The sequence below is a fragment of the Gallus gallus genome, chromosome 3 (genome assembly GCF_016699485.2).
Source record: "Gallus gallus isolate bGalGal1 chromosome 3, bGalGal1.mat.broiler.GRCg7b, whole genome shotgun sequence".
Lineage (NCBI taxonomy): Eukaryota > Metazoa > Chordata > Aves > Galliformes > Phasianidae > Gallus > Gallus gallus.
This window is the reverse complement of record NC_052534.1, coordinates 109,583,613-109,589,612: the sequence shown is the minus strand read 5'-3', so window position 1 is coordinate 109,589,612 and position 6,000 is coordinate 109,583,613. Positions and strand designations below refer to the sequence as shown.

The 6,000-nt window shown below is 53.0% G+C and overlaps 1 protein-coding gene across 2 annotated transcripts in view; it reads left to right on the top strand.

Moving 5' to 3' along the window:
- Nucleotides 1–3,259: 3,259 nt before the first annotated feature.
- Nucleotides 3,260–6,000, top strand: part of RCAN2 (regulator of calcineurin 2) — a 77,447-nt gene continuing 74,706 nt past the window's right edge. For both annotated transcript variants that reach the window (XM_420062.8, XM_040698615.2), the window contains exon 1: nucleotides 3,260–3,360. The gene's annotated coding sequence lies outside the window, so the exon portion shown is untranslated. The remainder of the gene's footprint in view (nucleotides 3,361–6,000) is intronic.

Genomic DNA, 6,000 nt, shown 5'->3' with positions numbered 1-6,000 from the left:
GGATACTGTCTGGCATCCTTGGCATTCCCTCTGCAAGCTTATGCTCATTCTGACAAGGCAGATGCTTTAACTTCCTGTACATTGGGTAAATCCTAGAAATCAAGTGCTTCCACGTGTTAACACAAGGCAGCAAACTGACATGTCATAGAATCATAGAACCATGGAGTGGCCTTGGTTGAAAAGGACCCCAGTGCTCATCCAGTTCCAACCCCCTGCTATGTGCAGGGTCGCCAACCAGCAGCCCAGGCTGCCCAGAGCCACATCCAGCCTGGCCTTGAATGCCTGCAGGGATGGGGCATCCACAGCCTCCTTGGGCAACCTGTTCAGTGCGTCACCACCCTCTGGGGGAAGGAATTTTTCACAAAGAATGTGAGCTGATGTTATGACTGTGCTGTTAGATTGTAATTATGCTTCCAAGACTTCTTTAGAATGTGCACAGTAGCTTGCACAGGCCTTGCCCATAGCAAACCAGTTATCAGATGGAAAGTAAGGTCTTCTGGGTAGGAGTGCAGGGAGAAGATTGCTGAGAAAAGGCCATTGGGAGGAAAAGATGATCCTTTCAACAAACAAGGAAGCAGGTTCCTTAACACCCTCGTTCTGCAGCTTGTCAGCCCCTTTCACACAGCGAGGAGCATGGAGCTTTGGAAGCAGATAGATACACAGTCAGCAATTCCCACTGCACAGCCTTAATTTTATACAGGGGTGATAGCTGAGAAGATACAGGACACCAATAGGTGAACACCTCACACGTTTCAGCTTCCACGTCCCTGGTCACATGGTGTCAGATTTAAGAGAGCCATGCTTGTACTCCAGGGGTGGTATTGTTACAGTACAAAATCTTTCATTTGTCCCTTTTTTTCCCCTTTCTTTCTTGAAATGGAGATTGTTTTACAAGTCAAACTCATTTTCCCTTGATCTATCATGCATTCAGGCTAAAAAGCAAATCATCTCTCTGTCAAAAGTACTCCGTAAGTAAATTGGACCATAGCATTTTTGTTGTTTTCAAAACCAAGGGCAAGCTGGAGAATAATACAGCTCTATTTTGTTGGACTTGATGTGGATATAGAATTTTTGCAATGTCAAATCAATAAGACCTTTTTTTCAGGCACTCTCAGAAGTGGATGGAAAATGCTGAGTCCTTGTTCCTGTCCATAGAATCATAGAAACACAATGGTTGGAAAAGACCCACAGGATCACCCAGTCCAACCATCCACCCACCACCAATGGTTCTCACTAAACCATTTCCCTCAACATAACGTCCAAATGTTCCTTGAACTCCTCCAGGGTCGGTGACTCCACCACCTCCCTGTTCTTGTTGCCTTAAAGCACAGCCTCCTGTTCCACCTCTGCCTCACCCTGGAGATGCTCACAAACAACTGGCTATAGCAAAGGTTGGGTCTGGGGAGCAGCAGACCCAAATACAGGGGCTGTCCTGCTGCCAGGCTGGGAGTTCTGGAGTTCTAGAGAAAGGATAGAGAGAAGGGCAGTAAGGAATGGGATAGCTTTTGTATAGGAAGCAGAGAAAAGCATTTCAGCTTGAAAAAGAGATAGCTGAAGGGAAATACAATTAAAATCTGCAAAATAATGATGGAGAGAAGGTTAAAAAGGAAATCTCATTTACTGCCTCTCGCAACTAAAGAACATTTAATAAAACAATCAGGAAGTCGACTCAGAGTGGTTTTTGCACAGTAAAGAATTACCGTGGCACGGCATGGTGTGGAAAGCAAAGCCAGAAAGAGGCTCAGAAAGAGCAAAGAGCAATTTGGAGAGGGCAGGAGCACTGGCAGCACCGGTACCACTCTGTACAACAGCAAGAGAAGTCTCTAGCTCACCAGCTGCTGGAAAATGATAAGGTAAATAGGAGCGTGGTCTATTTTTACAGTGTTTCACTAAGCATCCTGCCTTGGCTGCTGAGACAAGACACAGAGCTGGACGGATCCTACTGTGTTTTCATATTCTGAAAGAGTAACAGAAACAATCAAGGGTGTAATGATGCTGACACAGTCAACATCAATTTTACTCGCTTTAGCCACTCTAATCTCTGGACTCGACCACTTGCAAGAAGCATAATCCCTATCTGGCCAAAGAATTTGGGATTATGGCAGTGAGTGGAGGTGTATAGGGAACAGTCCTCGAAACCTGGCTCTCGAAGGGCTGCAGTTGGTGCTGACGTTGTGCGGGTCAGAAACCAGCTCCTGCTCACAGTACTTCTGCTGTGCTGAAATTCACTGCAGCTGCTTCCCTACATGTGAGAGGCTGCTTTCGCTTCCAGATGAAATGTGTAGATAAGAAGCAGGCGCAGGCTGCAGATAATGAGCAGCTCGGGGTTGGGATCAGACGGTCTAAGCCTGTGCTGTGAGGTATCAGTAACCAAACTCCCACTCAGCTCCGTGGGAGCAGGGCTGCAGCACCGCTCACAAATCACGCCACCAGCAGCTGTTTTATCACCTCCTTGGGAATGCTCTGCAGAATTTCACCTTCCTCCACATTTCGGCACCCTGCAATGCTCGGGCTGTAGGAAGATGCCCGCAGCATCCTGGAAGCACAGGGTGCCCACTCGGGCTGCACGGCCTCAACAGCACTGGGGCCGAAAGCGGGCACCCATCCGGCCCCAGGAAGCTCTCCCAGTCACTCTCTCTGACTTTTGCAGCACTGCTTCCCCATGTCCTAATAACACATTATTGGGTGACTTTTCGTGATAGAAAACATTGCTGCTTACAACAGGGAACACTCAGAACCCCGTGATCGTTGTACTGGCTCAGCACTGCCTCCTCTCCTCTCCTCTCCTCTCCTCTCCTCTCCTCTCCTCTCCTCTCCTCTCCTCTCCTCTCCTCTCCTCTCCTCTCCTCTCCTCTCCTCTCCTCATCCCAGCTTACCTCACACTTCCTTACCTCATTTCTATCTCACCTTACGACTCCCTGCGCCATCCTCACTTCACGTATCCCCTCATCTCGCCGCTCACGGTTCACCCCCTCCGATCCCCCGTTCAGCCCCTGGCGGAGGGCACTTTCCCGCCGCGAGGCGCCTCCCCCCCACCTGTTCCCGCCCACCTGTCCCCGCCCGGAGCGTCGGCGCCCACACCGCTGTCCGAGGCGCGGCGCGAAGCGGCGGACAGAGGGGGGCGTCCCCAGAGGGCGCGGGGGGCGGGGCCGACTCTCGCCTCGCATTCTTACTGGCGGCGTCGCCTGCCCGTTAGGGCGGAGCGCTTTGGTGATTGGTTGTCGGCTACCCCTTCTCTCCCGCCTCCTCCTCCACCTTCGCCTCAGCGGCGCGGGCAGCCAGCAGGAGCGGGGCGCTCGGCGGGAGCTCGGCGGCGGCGACGGGGCGGCAGCGGCGGGGAGGCCGAGGCAGCCGCAGCAGGTGAGGGCCGGGCGGCCGCCGTGGGGCTCGCAGCCCTGCCCCGCCGACCCCAGCGGCGTTATGTAAGCGCCCTGCCCGCTCCCCGGCCCCGCGCTTACCGCGGCGCTCTCCGTGCCGGGAGGAGATACCCGCGGCCGTGGGTTGGGGGCCGTTCCGCGGGGGAGCTCGGGGGGTCGGGCGGCGTCCGCCGTGTGTGGGGCGGGGGCGGCCGGGACCCACCGTGCCCTGCGGGGCGCTCCTGGGGCTGCGTGGGACGCCCGGCGTGGGAGCCGCGGGCAGAGCCCGGAGCTGGGGCTCCTTTCCAACGCTCCCCCCCGGGGATCCTGCGGGGTCCCTCCGTTCTGTGGCGTCCCTTCAGAAGCGCTTCGGCGATGCGGGACCGCCGTCGGTGCGCTGTGAGCTGTGGGTACCCATCCGCTGTGAGCTGATGGAGCGCTGGGAGAAAAGAAAACTCGCAGAAAGCGCAAACTCGGGGGATTAAAGTGGCAAAGGGCTTTCTGGGTTTGGTACATTGTCAGTGCTGTTCCCAGTTAACTTCATCTAACTGCAGGAGCTGCGTGGAGGAGTCCTGTTCCCCTCCGAGGGAGCTGTCAGCTCAGTGATGTAGTTCTGCCCTCTTCCAAGCTCCTTTGGGCACGGACACATCCAGGGGCTCTGCTTGGCGTTGTGCAGAAGGCATTTGTTGTCGTGCTCGTGTCCCTAGGGCTTTTCCCATTGTAAGTTAGTTATATGTGAGCAGGTAGACAGGAGGGGGAACGGCTGTTTACAAGGGTGGATAGTAATAGGACAAGGGGGAATGGTCTTAAACTGAGACAGGGGAGGTTTAGGTTGGATATGAGGAGGAAGATTTTCCCCCAGGGGGTGGTGATGCACTGAACAGGTTGCCCAAGGAGGCTGTGGATGCCCCATCCCTGCAGGCATTCAAGGCCAGGCTGGATGTGGCTCTGGGCAGCCTGGTCTGCTGGTTGGCGACCCTGCACATAGCAGGGGATTGGAACGAGATGGTTGTTGTCATCCTTTTTAACCCAGGCCATTCTGTGCTATGCACCAGCAAAGAAAACTGAGATTTTATTCTGAGTTATACCTGAAGTTTTATAGGTGTTTGATGTGATTTTATAGTTTAAATGGGTTTTCTTTGTTCTAAAAAATGTCATTTATTAGAAGCGCATCTTCCTTGTTCACCTGTGTTGAGTCTTTAAGCATGGCAGCAAGCAGTGGGCTCCCAGCCCACCACCAAGCAGGATGTGTACTCTGCTGGCAGGCAGCAGCCCATGGCTCGGTTCTTGTGCTCTTCTTGTCACACTGGATGTCATCGTGGTGCCTGACTCATAGGATCATTAAGATTGGAAAAGGCCGCTATGATTATCTAGTCCAGCTGTCGAGAGCCATGCCCGCTAACCATTCCACGAGAGTCTCTTCTAAGCACTAAACACCCTGAACAGCTCCAGTTGCATGTTGCTCTGACATGTATGGCTTCTTCCTTTCTCCTCCTCGCAGGGAAATGGAAGTAGGTCTTGGTGAGAATTGGAGTATGTGTATGGAAGGCTGTTACTGCCCTCTGTGTGAGGTGACAAATCTGGCTGAAGGCCAGCAATGTTGTAATGCTGTGTACCCCTTTACAGCTGGATCACTTAGTAGAGCAGTGCAAGGGCCAAGTGAAGGTAAGCAGAAAGCTTGCTCTGGTTCCTTTGGGTTTGGGGAGGATTCTTCTGTTTGAACACATTAACAGTACCATGGGACCTTGAGTGTCTGATTAATTGTAGCCCAGCTGCTTGACCTGAAGTCCGTCAACTCTTTGAAAGGGTAGATAATAACTGGACAAGGGGAAATTTAGGTTGGATGTCAGGGGGAAGTTCTTTCCTCTGAGAGTGATGAGGTGCTGGAACAGCTGCCCAGAGAGGCTGTGGATGCCCCGTCCATCCCTGGAGGTGCTCAAGGCCAGGTTGGATGGGGCTCTGGGCAGCCTGGGCTGGTATGAAATGTGGAGGTTGGTGGCCCTGCCTGTGGTTGGAGCTTCATGATCCTTGAGGTCCCTTCCAACCCAAGGCATTCTGTGATTCTCTGATAGTCTTCACACCTGGCTTTGGTTCTCCAGGTATCGTCTTCTGTTGTGGCAGGGGGCAGGAGCCCTGTCAGCAGGGCTGAGCATGGGCTGTCTGCTGCCTTATTTCCTCCGTGGCTGGAGATGCAGAGTGCTTGGCTGGGTTCCTGCTCTAGGCGTAGGATGCAGCCCTGGCGTGGGAGGCACACTGGAGTCTGTTGAGCAACATGCAGGTCTTGAACAGCTTGAGCTGGCCAGCCTGCTTTAGATGAATAAAAGTGAATAGTCCCTTTGGATGTTAAAAGCCTCCAAAAATAGTTACAAAGGCTCAGCTAAATTTAATACGGCTCTAATGTCAATGGAAAGGATTAGAACATTTGGGATTTGCACCAGTTAGCATAAAAAAAAAAAATCCTCTTCCTCATAACTCTGCCCCTTCTCTAACAGGGATGGTGGAGACTGGCACTGTTAGTTTGGTGTGGGACTGACCAAGTGGGAGCTGGAATGCAGCAGTTATCTGCATTGTGTAGGGGGATAGCTGCGGGCCAGGCAGGGTGCAGGGAGAAGACAAAGGGAAGGGGTGGCCACGGTCTGTGCTG